This window comes from Emys orbicularis, chromosome 15, assembly GCF_028017835.1.
Source record: "Emys orbicularis isolate rEmyOrb1 chromosome 15, rEmyOrb1.hap1, whole genome shotgun sequence".
NCBI classification, from domain to species: domain Eukaryota; kingdom Metazoa; phylum Chordata; order Testudines; family Emydidae; genus Emys; species Emys orbicularis.
The window spans coordinates 6,132,919-6,149,613 of record NC_088697.1 but is presented as its reverse complement, the minus strand read 5'-3'; the positions used below and the strand labels follow the sequence as shown (position 1 = coordinate 6,149,613).

General features: G+C 48.3%; 2 non-coding genes across 2 annotated transcripts; both read left to right on the top strand.

Moving 5' to 3' along the window:
• The first annotated feature begins 6,339 nt into the window (after nt 1-6,339).
• Nucleotides 6,340-6,411, top strand: TRNAA-UGC (transfer RNA alanine (anticodon UGC)). The gene has a single exon. It is a non-coding gene; the product is annotated as a tRNA-Ala (tRNA).
• Nucleotides 6,412-9,011: 2,600 nt separating this feature from the next.
• On the top strand, nt 9,012-9,084 carry TRNAM-CAU (transfer RNA methionine (anticodon CAU)). The gene has a single exon. It is a non-coding gene; the product is annotated as a tRNA-Met (tRNA).
• The last annotated feature ends 7,611 nt before the right edge of the window (nt 9,085-16,695 follow it).

The window sequence follows — 16,695 nt, the reverse complement described above, 5'->3', positions numbered from 1 at the left end:
TCACTAGAAAAGTGCAGACAAAGGCCTTTAGGACGAGGCGTCCATCACTGTCAAAAAATCATCTCCCTCCTGCAGGTAACTGGCAGCCTGAATTTGTTCTTTATCCTCCTGGTGTCTGGGGGCTGAAATCAGCACTACCCAGCCCCTCTGTATGTATCAGGAACAAACACAAACCTTGGCTTTAAAACAATCTATCCCCTTTCTTCTCAGGGAAGATTTTTCTATGATTGTAGTTGAGCTTCAGTTCCCCTCTCCTAGGGGTGGGTTCGGTGTGGGGCCAGCTCTCAATGAGATCTGTTTTCACCTTTGCCCCCTTTCAGTCACTCTGGGATGGTAACTCTGCTCCCAGCTGTCAGGTGACCAGGTGCCCATCTACACTGCTTGTGAGCTCCATGGTCATGTGTCACTGCCTTTGCTAGTACACATAGCATGCAGGAAAGCTAACCCTGCCAAATGTATTGACAGTATAGTGGTGAGCATAGCTGCTTTCCAAGTGCTTGAGCTGGGTTTAATTCCCAGCCAGTGCAATGTTTGGTTTTTCTCTTTTATTGTTTCCTTGTCTGGAAGTGGTTTAATTTCAGTCACGTTGTGTTGTAATCACATTATCAATAGAATGAGACAATAAATGTCTCAAAGCCCAGCAGGTCATATAGGATGGAGGGGTAGAAGGGGCTGGAATATACAGGGAGCTGCAGCACACATCCTTGTGTCATCTGAGAAAAACACAACCCTTTGGAAACCCGCATCTCCATCCCCTGACCTTCAGTGTTATGAGTCCAGCTGCGTACGATGTTTGTGTGATGTTCCTGCGTGATGAGGAAATAAAGTTTTGGGTTAGATTCCTTTGCTGTTTGAATTATAATGACATGAACAAAAGGGAGGCAAAATAAAAATAAACCCCAAATTGCAATACAGTTAGGGAAAGAGAAGATCATGGTTAAGCCAAACACTTCAAAATAAAAAATAATACTAAGGGGGGTGGGGGGAAGAGATCAGGTATTTGGAGATCTCCTTGATATTTGAACTCAGATTGCTAGAATCAAAATTCAGACTTGACACTGTAGAAAACCTGCTACTACTCGTCTCTGAACACCTGTGATGATCAAGATTGAGTTGGGACACCTGGTCTGCTTCAATCATTTATTGTCTCTCTGTCTCTTCCCCCCCACCCCCCATTTCTCTCCTCCAATGTCTATGCATTTCTTCTCTTGCTCCCTCTCCCCCTGCCCTTTCCCAGGAACTCACACTCTACAGCTTATAGGAAAAACCAAGTTTCCATGTTCTGTACATGATCCTGTGTCAGAGGACATGTGACCCCGGTCAAAACCAGTCACCAGAACAAAATGGCCCTTTATGGAAATTTCTCTGCCTACTCCCCAAAATACCCCCTCCCCCAATAAAGAGGCTCCACATGAGAAATTTCAGCCCAAAGACAAATTTGTGTGAAATGTTGAGAAGTGAAGAGCCGCCTTCCCCTCCCCATCCCCAAAACTCTAGTGTCACCCCCATAGCACCAGCACAGGGAATCCAGTGAAATGAGGTTACAGAATACAAGGGAGGAGGCAGCAGGGGAGAGGTGACAGGGAGTCTCTCTTTTTCTTTCTCTCTTCCTCTTCTCTTCCAGGAACTGCAGTCACAGCAGGGAGGGGTTTGTTTCATTATTAGGGATCCGTGTCTGTCACAGAGGTGGTGGAAGTGACAGATTCTGTGACTTCCTGTGACCTCTGTGACTTCTGCAGTGGCCACAGTGGCTGACTCCAGGGCCGCCCAAGCAGCTGGCTCCAGGGACTGCCCAAGCAGTAGCCAATGCAGCTGGCCCTCGGGACCACTTTACCAGCGGTTCTGAGAGCGGCGGGAGCAGCTGTACCTCAGTGGCCCCTGGCAGCACTCCTGGGGTGGCTGGAGCAGCAGCTGACCCACTGAGGTTCCCCCCTCCCTAGCAGCAGCTGGAGTGGCATTGGGCCCCAGGCTTCGCCCCTGGTAGCTGGTACTCATTATCAATCAAATAAATCAAAATGCTTCCACCTGCCAGTGGATTTAGCCCAGGACCCTCAGAGTCAGCAGCTCTTACAGCCCCCACTGAGCTCTCTGGTCAGGTGTCCTAGAGCTGGAAGCCTCCTGTTTAGACCCTAAAAAAGCATTTTTGCACCGGGGGGCTGAAATTTTAGACCGGACATTGCAGTTCCACTGTTATTTTATTGAATTGTTTCAAAACAGCAAGTCAAGAATGTCTCCTAAGGGCAAGGATCTCTGCCATGGAAACAGCTGCCACTGCTCTCCAGGAGTCTGTGCACACCACACAGCAAAGTACAAACCTCCTCTGAACTTAAGGGGGGTCAGACAGTGACAGGGTTGGTAACACAAATACTTCAGACTACTAACCCCAGGTCCCTTTCTTTCTTTAACCCAGGACATGCCAGTCAACTATTAAGCATGGCGTTATCTTCATCTTAAAATACCTCTCAGTACATTTAACAGAGAAAGTGAAACCGCCTCCCCCAAATGGATCCCTGTTAAGGAGTTGTACCATACCTGTCCCTGGAGACTGTCTGGTTTTATACCCTTAGAGCTTTCTCTCTTCAAACCCATCCTTATCCCAATCTATGGGCCAACCTCCACATTTCAGAGTTTAGAATTTATTCTCATCACCCTAGTATGGCACTTTCCATGTGAATTAGACAAAGTTAATGGGGGAAGCTACATGGCTAATGAAAAGCAACACTCCGGGTAATGGCTCAACTCCTAACCCTGCATTAACCACTTGCACCAGTGTAGGTGCTTGTTAGACAAACTTGGGCTGTAGGCAGTTATCTGTGTCTGTCATTAACAGCTTAGTCTGATAAGTGAAAGGCTGATGATCCAAACCCAACTGAAGATGGTGTTTTTGTTTTTAGTGATGAGACTCCAGTACATTTTAACAGGAAGAAAATCTCCTCTATTTTGGTCTAGCCTCATTTGACTCCTTCAGCCCATCTTCTTCCTCCCCCATCAGTGTGTTTCCTTCCCCACTGGGGACATGCAAAGATAAGCCTGGGTCAGTCTGTGTCACAGAGAGTCTATAACCCATAGGTCAGTGGTTTTCAAACTGCAGGTCATGACCCAGTACTGGGTCGCAGAATGTAAGGCACTGGGTCATGGCAGCTCTGCTCAGCACCGCTGACCAGGCTGTTAAAAGTCCCATTGATGGTGCTGCCTGGCTAAGGCAAGCTAGTTCTGACTACCTGTTCTGACACCGCGCTGTGCCCCAGAAGTGGCCAGCAGCAAGTCCAGCTCCTAGGTGAGGGGGCCTATGGGGCCTGTAGGCAAGAGATGTTTTTTGAAAGTGCAGCATTGCCTTTAACTGCCACAAGTCCCTCATTTCAGGCTATGCAGCAGGAAAAGACAGCATGGGCTTCTGCACCGAGTTGGCCCATCTGACCTTTCATTCTTCTCTTGCACTTTGTCAGGAAGGGGAAGAAAAGAAAAAGAAAAAGAAGCTCTCCTTCAAGCGAGAATCACAAGGGTGACGTAAGGATGACTTCCTGAACACCGGCTCCAGTCCTCTGCTCTACCAGCTGACCCATCGAAGGGCTGCCACCACTTTCTCTAGGTTCGCCCATTGGTGTGTGCCAGGGCGAGCGCCAGCCAAGTGGATGGAATTTGAAGGGAGGGACACAGTACTGTAAGAGGGTTTCTGCAGTGTAGTGGTTATCATGTTTGCCTAACACACAAAAGGCCCCTGGTTCAGAAACATGCTGGCTTCCTTTTCCCAGATCCCCTTGCTGTCCAGGAAGGTGCTCCTCCTTCTGCTATTGGCCCATCCCTGGGATAACTCCAACCCCCGCATGACAGAGGGTGGTGACATCAGCGGAGAAAGCACTTTGGCATCAGTCTGGAGAACCTAGAGGAGTTAGGCGTGTCACCTTTTGGAAGCTTGTGGCTTGGCCTCCTCTGACCTTGGAGATTGGCCTATAGAGGACATCACTTCCTGCTGGCTTCCTTTGCGTGACTTGCAAAAGGAGGAAGTAAGACAGGAATGGGGCCATAGAGGAAAGTCAAGCTGAGGAAGTCAGGGAAGAAGTTGTGCAACAAAGTGGGGATAGTAAAGTGCCACCATTCGTTCTGCCAAAGCCTGAGGAGGTGTGTTTGGCTTCTGGGAGGTAGAATCCTGTGCCTGCCTCTTGGCATCCCAGAGATGGCTACTTGCAGCCCAGGAGAAGCGGGGTTGTGGGTGGAAGGAAAAGTAGCAATGGTGAGTCCTAGTGGGCTGCTTTCTGGCAAGATGGTTTTCTGTTTTAGGCTTGGGAGGAGCCTGCAAGCTGTGGGTGGACTTGTTCCAGTGAGAACCGCTGCTCTTGTCTTGCTGACCTGGGGGTGCCAGTGACAGCTTGGGAGGGGGCAGGTGCTGGCTTGAGTGAATGGGATATAGGAAACCCCAGCCTGCCGCACAGGGGCCAAGTCCACTGCTTGTCTCCTGCATTGTGACATCAAGATTAAAATCTTCCTAGCATGTGCTGCGACTCGTGTATTAAGCCTTCCTGGTTGGCCTGGTCATTGCCAAAGTAGTTCAGTTGGGAGTGCATTAGATTGATGATTTGAAGATTTCTGGCTTGATGCCAGGCTTTAGCACCCCCTTCACCCTGGGCACGTCGTGCTGGGCTTTCTTCTGGGTGTGCAGCTGTGCCTTAAACTCACAAGTTTTCCTAATTTCAGAGGCAACACTTGCAGAGGGCAGTGTGTGGGGTCATGTGCCCCACCTGGGTTAGCTATCGCCTGCTACATCATGTTGTGGTGCTGCCAGACTCCCTCCCTGCACAGCTGCTGGAGGGGTAAGTGGAGAGAGGCTGCCTTTGCTGCTTCCTCTCCCTGCATTGTTCACACCTGGGAGGGGCTGTTGATCATAAGGGAGTGGGGCTGAACTTTGAAATTGTGCCCCCCCCCCCCGGCCTCTTTCAGGAGACACCAGTCATCTGTGCCTGGTTTCCAGCTCCTCAGCCAGAGGAAAAAGTGGTATTCTGCACCTGAGTGGCCAGCTCTTACTTTCTTTCTCATGAAGGGGACGAAAAAAGAATCTCTTTTTCAAATCCCTGTCCTACCGTTGACCGAGGTGTGACTTTCTAAGTTCCTGCTACAGTGGAGGATTTAGAGTTAGTGGGGTACTGTATGCATAAAGTCCATGCAACAATCCCCTTTCATCCCAGCCCTGGTATGTCTCCAGTGGTTGTTGTCCCCTGGTAGCAGGGAAGGAAGTTTCCACCCATCCAGGAGATCCCAGCCTGGACTAAAGTCAGCTTCAGGCTTCTCCTCTCTCCCTTCTTGGAATCAAGTTCATGTTTTTACCATGAGTTAAAGCAGCCCAAACCCCCAGAGTCTGGATTAATGTCACACGTTTGCAATCTCTCCAAGGAAGACAGTTTTTTAAACCCCAGATGAGTGGAGTTAAATCGGTTCTCAGCCTGAATCTTTGCTCTTAATCCTGAGGATATTGTCCCACCAAGGGGCCATTTCTCACCTCTCTTTTAAAATGAAGCACAATTTTCTGTGCACAGACACAGGAGCAGCAACATCTTTCTTTATCCCTTGTGCTAAGCAGGATGTCAAATTCCATGGAACCTTCCTCTTCTGCAATGGAGACAATGGACAAGCAGGGGGCCCTGGGCACATCCAGCCCTGGCAGTGAGATGTTCCCTCCCCTCTTTCTTTATGCTGCTGTTGTTATTTCATGGAATGTCTGGGATGGGAAAAAAGCTGAGTTCACTCTAGGTGGAGGTAAAAAAGGACCCTGAAAATCTCAGGGCCACAGGGAAAACCCAACCCCTGCTACCGGGGTCACTGAGGTGCTGGGGATTTGAGTAGGAAAGGGACTGTGTGAATTGTCAAGGTGGGGAATGAATAACAATCTACAACTAGATCCACTTCATTAACCACCGACACAGGCTAATCCTGCTGCAGATAGAAGGGAAACTGGGAGCTATTCTTTGCTGTATAGCCTTGGAAACAGTGACCCAATTGCACCACAGTGAATGTGCTGGGGAAAGCTGGACTTTATAGGCAGGTGGAAATAGTGGATCCTAGAAATACCTGGAGTCCCCCCACCGCTTCTGCCACCAGGGTCAGGTGTTGAGCTGCTCACAGCGCCCCCCCCCCCACCACCATTACCTTCCAGCAGGGGATTGCAGCACCCCCGCCCTCCAATGCAGTATGAGGGCTGATTCTTGTATCTCTGCACCCTGAGTCCAGGGCATGCACTCTCTCTCCCCCTCTGCTGTATAGAATCTGGCCCTGCTGCAAAGTGTCCCCTATGAACCACCAACCTCCAGGACAGCAGGTTTGGCCCACAGAGCAGGGCTTATGCAAGCTGGGGATGTAGCTCAGTGGTAGAGCACATGCTCTGCATGTATGAGGTCCTGGGTTCAATCCCCAGCATCTCCCTTTTCTTTTTTTTCCCACACTGCAGCTTTGCTCATGCCCATCTCGGATGTGACCCAGCATCTCCCTGCCCGAGTTTCAATCTTGCTCAGTGAGGGGCAAGTGCCAATTGCATGGAAGGTCTGTGGGGGTTTCTGCTCCTAAGTCACATCAGTAAGTTTAAGATTCCCACCCGCTGTGCTGCTTGGGACAATGGGAGATGAGAAGGGCAAATCCTCTAGCACTGGAGGGACAGGTCCCATCTGCCCAGACTGAGAGGCAAGGAAACAGAGGGGAGTCAGTGCTCAGAGAGGTCAGAGATTTACACCCAACAGGGGACACTGTCTTTTTGAGGCAAGTACAGCTTGCTTGGGATGGTGCTGACGATAGATAGAAAAAAGGCTGGAGTCCATGACAAATGAGACCATAGAAGGGGATGGGGAATGGCAGCTCCACAGAAAGTCCTGGGTGCTCAGATGCCCCAGTTATAGGCACCCTGGACTGTCCTAATGGGAGAAAATATAAAGCAAGACCCAGCCCCCCTACAGTGATCCCATGAAGAAGAACCTGGTTGGGAGTGGGGTGCAGGTTCCCTTTGGGCAAAGGGGAGCTGAAATCCCTCAGTGTCCTGGAATTTAAGTAATGCAAGCTTCAAACCCTGCACGGGTGGGGGCTGAGGTGCATCAGCAGAAGGTTGGGCTGGAGGAACATCGGTGCTAATCTACATTTCTGCTTGCTTGTCTTTTTGGCAGGTTAAATAAATGGAGCCTCTGCTCCGGTCTCTCCCAATGGCCTAACATTGCTTTGCAGAACGATAAATCTTGGTACAGGATAGAAATGAAATAGCCGCAGCATATGGCGGCAGAATCTAAGCAATGAAAAGCCTCCGGATTCTTCTGTGTGCATTGACTCCGAACAGGAGCTGTAATTTGACTTGTTTTGCAGCTGCGGCTGGCAAACAAAATATCAGGACAAAGTCATTCCAGTGATTGTAACACTGGCTTTGAGGAGGCTTTGATCTTACTAAAATATAATTAGCATGTTACACTTGTGTTTCTAAAGGTGGCTTCCCCAAGCAATCCCGAGTTGTTCTTCCCACAGCTGGCTGATGGTGGGCAGCAGGAGATCTCCCCAATCTGTGGGGGAATCTCTCTGAGCCCCACTGTTAGTTCTCCAGCCTTTCTCCCCCTAACCACACACACCCCTCTCCGACCCATTATCAATGTTTTACAGCAACCCCTCCCTCCCTTTATGGGATTCAGACTCTCTGTGACAGAGACTGACTGGGGCTCCTCTCTGCATGACCCCAATGGGGAAGGAAAGAGACTGAGGGGGCAGGGAGTAAGATGGGCAGAAGGAGTCAAACAGAGACTTGCCATCAAATGGGAGGTCCTGCAGGGAGCTCTGTGCCTCACTGGAGAGCCCGAACAGCAGGAGCCATGATGCCCTTCTCATGAACACTGCTCTGCTCCCCTGGCTCCCAGCCACACCACCGGTAAGTGCTGGGGGGTGGTTCCTCCCTCCCCCCAAGCCTGGGAGCCAGGGGTGCGGAGCAGGCTGGGGCTGGGTCACTCCACTTACCATGCGGTGAGTGCAGGGTCGGGCTGGCTGCAGTCTTCAGGGAAGCAGGGGCAGGGTGGGGGCAGGAAGAGGCTGGAGAAGCACACAGCTGCGCAGGGCACCAGGAAATGTGGTGCCCCAAATTTCCTGGTGCCCTACGCAGCTGCCTACTTTGCCTCTGGGTAAGGCTGGCCCTGGCTGCTCCACCTCTTCCCCATGGCCGGCGGAGGCCTGGGGCCAGCCCCCCCACACTTAGGCCTGGTCTGTGTGCACTCACTGGCATCTGTCGCCTACAAGTGTCACACGACTTAAAACCCGGGGCGTGGGGCATGCCGCGGCCCGGGCGCACTAGCTAAACTAAACTTAACTAATCAACTACTAACTACAGGTACCATACACTGAATGAACAAGAGTTGTGGGGATGAGCTGTAGCAAAGCTGGAGCAGAGCAGTTCCCAAGCAGCTTCACTGGTGGCAAGAAGGAACTGAGGGTGGGGGGAGCGTGCAGCGCCCCTTATACTGCGCCGTGGAGGCGCCACTCCAGGGGTTGCTAGGGGTGCTCCCCTACGAGTACTGCTAGGGGAAAAACTTCCGACACTGGTGCACATGGCGAGCATGCCCACCTATTGTGGAATAGACATGAGCAATCACTCGAAGAAGAAGTTAAGTTTTCCCTTTGGGAAACTATCAGGCTGAAGCAATTGTATTGATTGTGACACTAGAATCGAAGGATTATTTAATATTATAAATAAATGAGTGTAAACCTAAGCTTCCTGTTTTCAAACTTTTTTCCCAACTCAGTTCCCAATTCTCTTCTGGAAAGGCCTCCAGGACGCCTGTCCACCCCAGCAGAAGTGGCAGTGAGAAAGCCCCCCAGTGCTGCTCTTAGTCCCAGGTGGATTGTTCAGTGATGGGGAGAGTTGATTTTTTTGGTGCTGAGAAAGCTGCCAGGCAGGTCTCTGGGCAGCAGATCTCCCTTCCTCTTCAAACACACACCAGACTCCTTCCCTGCCCACTCACTGCTGAAGGAGGGTCCTATATGCACTGAGCCTAAAAGTTTTTCAAGCTTTCTTAGCACAGTTGGCAGCGCATCAGTCTCATAATCTAAAAGTCCTGAGTTCAAGCCTCAGAGAAGGCAGTTGTTTTTGCTCCCTGCTTCAGATTTTCTTAAGGAAATCAGAGAAAAGAGACTATAGCAGAGTGGTTTCTAGACACCCTCCTATCCATTTAACACACACACACACAGACTTTTCTAAGGCATTAACTTTTCCATCTCCTTTATGACTCCTGAAATACCGATTCCTAGAAGCCCCTTTCCACAGAGCACACAACCGTAGTGCAGAGAGAAAGCTGGGAGCTGCCAGGTTGTTGTGGGCAAGTAGTGAAAGCGATGCACAAAAAATCCAGTTGGGCTGTTGCCCCCCATCCTCACCCCCAAGCAGCTTTGATTCTTGATGATTGTGATGCTGAGATTCCACTGCCTCAGCATCCTTGACCCCCACTGGAGGCAGGTTCCTTAGACCCCTGTTCATATTTCAGACCCTAGCCAGTGCCGCATCCCTGCCCAGCAAGTCACCTTCTGCCCCAGGAGAACCAGCTGGTGGGCTGCATCCACAGGCAAATAGCTTATACCGCTCCCCTCAGAGCAGCAGTCGCAGCTGTTGGCAGCTAATCCCCACCTGAGGCGTGGGGGAAGGAGCTGGGGATCACTTGTTATTTCTTCCATACATCGAGTCTCACTGTGTTTGAACACATTTCTCTCTAAAACTGATTTAAATTCAGAGCCCCTCCCCCCATTTCTGCTTTATGCCTCATTCCTGTACTGATGTGAACACAAAGAAACCTTTGGGGACCACTTGCAGCTACTTCCCTGAAGATTTTTTAATTCAATAATTGCTGACTCCTACCCCCATTAAGAACAGTGGGTTTTATGCCCAGGAGCTTGGCTAAAGGCAAAATAACGGGTAAAGGTTTGTTACCCCCATGGCCAGTGCTGGAATTCACTATATTATCCCAGCACAGAGGCCGAACTATTGCACAAACGTTCCTTCCATCTAGTTTTCCTTTCACTGCCCTCCGCTGCTACGTTATTGTTTGTTCATTCAAGCCACATGCAGAGGTGGGTGTTACCCTGACACACAGGGAACTTAAAGTTGTCCAAGTGCATGCAGTGTTTCAGAAATATACTAAAGCCCAGGCTTTTCCTTCCTGCTGTTCAATTGGATTGCAGTGTGCGACTAAACCAGGGAAATCGTCAACCTGGTGCTAGAGTAAGATTCCAACCTGCTGTGAATAAGGTGCTGAGAGGCAGACCCTGGGGAAAGTGTCACGGACACATTCCCTCTGGTGCTGGTTATAAAATAACACCAGCCCCAGCTCAAAAGGCAGTTGTGCAATGGCTGAACTTCAAGCAGGGGCCCTTCCAGTGCATCGTTCGCCTGGAAGAAGATTCACAAAACACATCCTGGTGTCACTCAACAACTGTCACTGTGATCCTCCACCAAACAAACAAACAACAGCAATACAAAAACCCCACCTTTCCCCCAAAACTCTGCCAGAGCTGACGGATTTGTCCCAAGAGAACAGAACTCGGCACCCAGGCCAGATGGGGGAAGGGACAAGAGGAGGCTGCAGATGCACAACAGAGTGTCCACGAGGTCTAAGGCTGTAGCTCAGACAGCCAGAAACAGGTTTTTCTGGCAAGTGGCTCCCTGCAGAGAAAATGCTTTTCCCTGTAAAAGCACCCCAGCATGAAATGGATAAATTGGCCACATGGTGGCGCCTGAAGGAACATAAATCCACACCGTGTAGAGGTCAAGCATAGGAGTTTATTACACACAGCGCTGGTGGAGTGTCACCTTGCTTATTAGGCTCAGAGACACTGTCAATCAATTGATTACGATGGAATATATGGATTTTCCATGGGCGGGGGGAAGTGACGGGGAAGGCAGTTCCACACCCCGGGAGTCAGAATGCGATCAGCTCACACCGAGGGGGAACAAACTCCCTCCCTTGGTCTCTATGCCAGAGCTCCTATCAGCTCAGTGTCCTTCCCAGAAGAGCGTCCAGGTTGGATGCTGAGAGGGTTGCAATGGGATAAATGAAGGCAGAGGAGGATTGTTTCTCATGGGCTTTCTTTGTGTTGCTCTGTGATCCTGCTGGAAGAAGCTGAAGCATCATTTGTGTTTGTTTCAGTACCTTGGGTTGGGCTCAAGTTGTGACCCTGAGCACAGGGGTTCCTGCACTCTCTGTTTTTAGCCCCTCAGGGAATGGACAGTGTAGCAGCTTCAGAAATTGGACAGAAAGTAGCCTAAGAAAGTGGAGCATAGCTGAGAAGATGAACCACATCATTACCTCCTTGGTGGTCTAGTGGTTAGGATTTGCCACACTCATTATTGTGATCTGGGTTTGATTCCCTGTTAGAGAAAGGTGACTATATAAAAAAAACTTAATTTATTCTTCACAGGCAATTTAAACAAATCCATGTTTTTTTCTGATTCCCCTTCTTCTACATAATCTTGGGAAGGGCTTTGGAGACCATATAAAAATCAAAGTTTCCCACTGACTAGTAACAGAATGTGGGCATGTTTCCACTGTGCACCTCGAAGTCCAGGCTGCATGCCCTTTTACACAAATGGACATGTGCAAATTATTTTTTCTCTTGCTAGCTAGCCTAACCAACATTATAATAACAATAATAGACATTCAGGTTGACCCAAGATGAATATTTTTTCCAATTTTCTTGGTGAAACAAAACCAAAAAATCATTTCGAGTTAACCAAAATATTTCAGCATATAAAATATTCATCCAAAAAGCTTTCATCCCACTCTATATACAAGTCTTTGGAAGTAACCATCCCTGGGAAAGTGATCATTAGCCTCTTCCATTCCTGAGGTCTAGCTGCTGAAGTGTTCTAAGCATAGATGATGGGCCTTTCACCTGTTGGCCACTGGTTACTACCTTGTTCAGGTGACTACTGATGAAAGGCAATGTGGTTTAGTGGCAGACCTACTTCTATCCCTCTACCCAACTAGGGGTGTTTGTTTCACATTGCATGTAAAAATACAATAAATGCATTTTGTTGATACCTAAAACTGGGATCAAGATGAAACATTGTGATTGTAAATCAGTGAGAAAATCTCTGCTGAGTTCTACAGAAGGAAGGTTTTCTCATCAGGTTCTAGCACATGATTAAAGTTCTGAAGGTTCTTAAAGCTTCCAGACACATGGGCCAGAATTTTCAGAAGGTCTCAGACCCACCTCTAGAGCCAGATTTTCAGAAGAACTCAGCTCCCATTTAGGCAACAAAAATTTTGGCCAGGTTTTCAGAAAGGCTCAACACACTGAGGGCTGAGCTATTTTGAAAACAAAAGGTGGTAGAAATTGTGGGTGCTGGTTGCTTGGCCGTCTGGCCCACCCTGCAGGAGTTTGAGGTTCAACATTACTTTCTCAGAATGCTAGCAACCATCTTTTATTCACTTTACATTTTTATATGTAGGGAGACTACATATAAAAATCAGCTGTGCTGCAGAAGGTCTCTAGAAGTTGAAAGAGATGTGCCATCTCTGCCTCCCTGAAGAGTTCATAACAAGTTAAAGAAAACTAAGATTGATAAATCACTGAACTAACCATGTCAGGCTTGCTGTGTGGTCTAACATGTCAGATGCAAGGTTGTGTCTTTCTGTCATTTGTTGTTCTGGGCTCCGTATGAAGGCATGCGTTCAAATCCCCCTCCTGAGACAATGATTGTCTTCTACCTGAAGAAATAGCCTCATTTCAACCTCCACTGTAACATTACAACACCAACTGCTTAGCTTTCAAACGGCCAAAGGCACATTCGACTCCCATGCGGTACCTGCTTAGCCTGTTGTTAAAACACTCCTTGCTGCTGTCCAGGTGCCCTGTGTAAGGTTTCATGAGCCAGGGCTGTAAGGGGTAAGCTGGGATTACTATGGGCATTTCCACATCCCCCACTGTGAACTTGTGGTCTGGAAAGAAAGTTCCTGTATCCCTTCCTATTGATGTATTCAGAGGCAAGGTGGTCTGGTGCTAAAATTGGAATGTGTGTGCCATCAATCGCCCCGCCACAGTTAGGGAAACCCATCTCTGCAAAGCCATCCACTATTTCATGCACAGTTCCCAGAGTCACGGTCCTATGCAGTAGGATGTGATTTATTGCCCTGCACACTTGGAGTAATACAGCCCCAACAGTGGACTTTCCCATTCCAAATTGATTTGCGACTGATTGGTAGCAGTCTGGATTCACCAGCTTCCACACAGCAATTGCAACACGCTTCTCTACCGGAAGGCCAGCTCTCAATCTTGTGTCCTTCTGCTGCAGGTCAGGGACCAGCTCAGCACATAGCCCCAGGAAGGTTGCTTTATGTATCCTAAAGTTCTGTACCCATTGGTCATCATCCCACACCTGCATGACAATGCGATCCCACCAATCAGTGCTTGTTTCCCTAGCCCAAAAGCAATGCTCTACTATATGCAGCTGCTCTGTGAATGCACAAAGCACTGATAAGTTGCTGCCGTCCATATCACACTCAGGTGCCAAGAATGACAGTTGGAAAAACAGCACGAAAGAAAGCCAGAAACCATTGGAGGGGTGGGACACAAAATGGTGCATGACGGCACATTTTGCACATCCCCGGATGAATTGTAGAACTGTCAAAGGAGCCCAAAGGGATGCTATTAACATCAGAGAGACTTTGAGGAACTACTTTGACAATGAGGGGCAGTAACACATGTCTGCTTTGGAGTTACTTCCCTGTTGCATCCATGTACAATTTTGGGGCCCAAGATCCGTGTAACAAAATGCTTTAGAAGCCTGTTCCTGAGAGTGAATTGATTGCTATATGCTTTTGTAGAACACAGAATAAAAATGCTGTATCATTAAATACCTTATCCTTTATTTATTGTTAAAAAGAGTAAAACCTCACTACTGTGTGTAGCTCCAGCTATCATTGTGCAAGCTGTGAGGGTGGGGGAGGAGTGATGGGGAAACTCAGGAGTGCTGTAAAGTGAAAAGGAATGTGTGGGCATAGAGTGGGGTGCGGTTGGCAAAGAATTGTGCATCTGCTGCAGTGGCGCTCGAACTTGGATCTGCTCAGTCTGCAGCTGTATCAGAGACTTGAACATCTCTGTCTGATTCTCCATAACATTTATGATCCACTCTGTCGCTTGCCTAGCAAAAGCGGCATTCTCTTTTCTGTCCTGCCTTTCGGCTTCCCAGCACTCTTTCCATTCCCTGATCTGTCTCTCATCGCGCTGTATAACCTCACAGAACATGTCTTCTTTGCTGTGCCTAGGTTTTTTTTCTTATCTGCCACAGCTGGTCCACGGGGGTGTGTGATGTGTTCTTCAAGGTCTGTGCTGAACAGAAGAGGGATTGTTACATTCCAGCAAACAACTGAAACATTTTAGTAAAAAGGGCATTTTGCTAGTAGAGATCACTTTCTCTCTGAGATTCTAGGCAGGCACACAGCTCCATGAGCATCCCAATCATGGTAAGTTTCAGGAGTGGGGGAAGGCGGGTGTGCATATGGACAAAAAGGTCATGGCTTGCAGGGCACCTTTGCAGGGATCTGATTCTAAAATTATCCCACACTTTTTCACAGGCAGCCAACCTGCTGGCTGACATCTCGTTGCTGAGGTTGACCAGAGAAAGCAGGTCTCAGCTGCTGAATGCTTGTGGATTTCACCCTGGTCTATATGCAGCTCAGCTATGTGCCACTTTAGTCCCAGCTCCAGTGACTGCTAAATGGTAGGGGACAGTTTCCTACAATGGGGGAACTAACAAGGCTGCAATCCCTTAGAATCTGCAGCAGAGGATTAACAAGTACCTCTTGGAAACTATCCAGAGCCTCTCTCTGGAGGATTCCCCGCAGGTCTCGATGTCCATCGACACCCTGCTTGGCCATGCAGATTAGCTACACAGGGCAATGTCCAGCTCACAGAAAACACTACCTGTCTCCCACTTTTCAATTCCCTACACAAGCCACAACAACTTACCCGGCATCTCATCTGCTCCCTGCTCCCCGTAGAGCACTTCTGGAGTGGAGAAATGTTCCTTGCTGCCTGCCCCACCGGGCGACACCACTGGGAGCACCACATCCTCTTCTAGCTTGACGTCTTCATCCAGAATTTCAGCCTCCTGGTTACCCCCTCTTTCAGCTGCATGTGAAGTATCCATGGGGCAATTAGCAATGGAGGTGAGGTCACCACCAAGGGTAGCATTCAGCTCCTTATAGAAGTGGGAGGTCTTAGGTGCACCACCGGAGCGATGGTTCATCTCCCACACCTTATGATACGCCTGCCTCAGCTCCTTTATGTTCGCTCTGCACTGCTGCATGTCCCGATCATAGCCCTTTTCGCACAAGCCCCAAGAAATTTGCCCATATGTGTCCCGATTCCTACAAGTCACTCGCAGCTGCGACTGAACAGACTCCTCTCCCCATATATTGATCAGATCCAACAACTCAGTGCTGGTCCAAGCAGGAGTGCGTTTGGTGCGATAACCAGCCATGCTCACCTGGAAAGCCACCTGGGAAGCTTCTCTGGGAAGCCAGCAAACAGGAAATGAGATTTAAAATTCCCAGGGCTTGCAAGGGGGAAGGGTGGGTTGGTTGCAGGGCAGCAGAGTTCAAACTGCTGACCACAGCGGCAGCATGGGAATTGTGGGATACTTTCTGGAGGCCAATAAAATAAAATAAAAAAACCTGTAGTGTTTACACTGGCTGTTTGTCGACAATAAAAGGAGGGGAAAAGACAAAACTCTCACAGGGTGGAAGTTTTTTGTTGCCAAATCTTGGCATTTTTTTTAAGTGACCTTGCAGTGTGTACACTATTGCTGTTTTGTTGTCAAAAGCCAGTTTTTGGTGACAAGCCCTCAGTGGAGTGGATTTTTCACAGCCCTGAGAGATGTGGCTATGTGAACATAGCTTTTCAGGGTAGACCAGCCTTTAGATGGCTTTTTGATATGAAAGGCAATGGACTTCAGCCTTTTCCTTGATACTGATGGTTGATGATACTATATGCTGGACACATCCTATGACAGATATCATGCCTCTCCTTTGCAAATTAGAGAAGTGGGGAAGTCAGTGACCCGTATAGTCTAAGTGGGTAAAAAGTTATACAACTTGTCTCCTCGAGGAGTTTTCCTTTTAATAGAAATTGACTTTGAAGCTAAGCAAAATAAGTTCTATTTGAAATACAAAAAAATTATAACCTATACTGGGCCAATATTCTCTTACACACTCCTCCTCGCACACATTCTTCCACCCCAACCTTTGGAGGGAGGTTTTCTGCCAGAACTCCTTACACTACAGGGGGTAAATTAAATCAAATTAACTTGTCAAGATTAGCCATATTTTCCTGTATGACTAACAAAACAAAAAACAAGACAACTTTTAGTTTTAAAAAATAATTCAGATTATCACACAATTAGTCTCTTACTCTTTAACCAATAACTTCACCTATAATTTCATTTTCATTGGTAACAATAACATATTCAAAGACCACAAATTCTTGTCATATATGTTAGTTTTCTTTTAATCCCCATTGCCAACAACTGAACCTTGGCTCAAGTTGTGGTTTGTCCCAAGGTAGGTCTCAACCACTTCTGTGAGTTCATATATCTCTGGATCTTCTGCCATGTGTGTTGGTGGAAAGGGTCTCCTATGTGGGAATGTTTGCATCATGAGGAAAAATACCTTTCTTTTCACACTTTTTAATCTTTCAAAG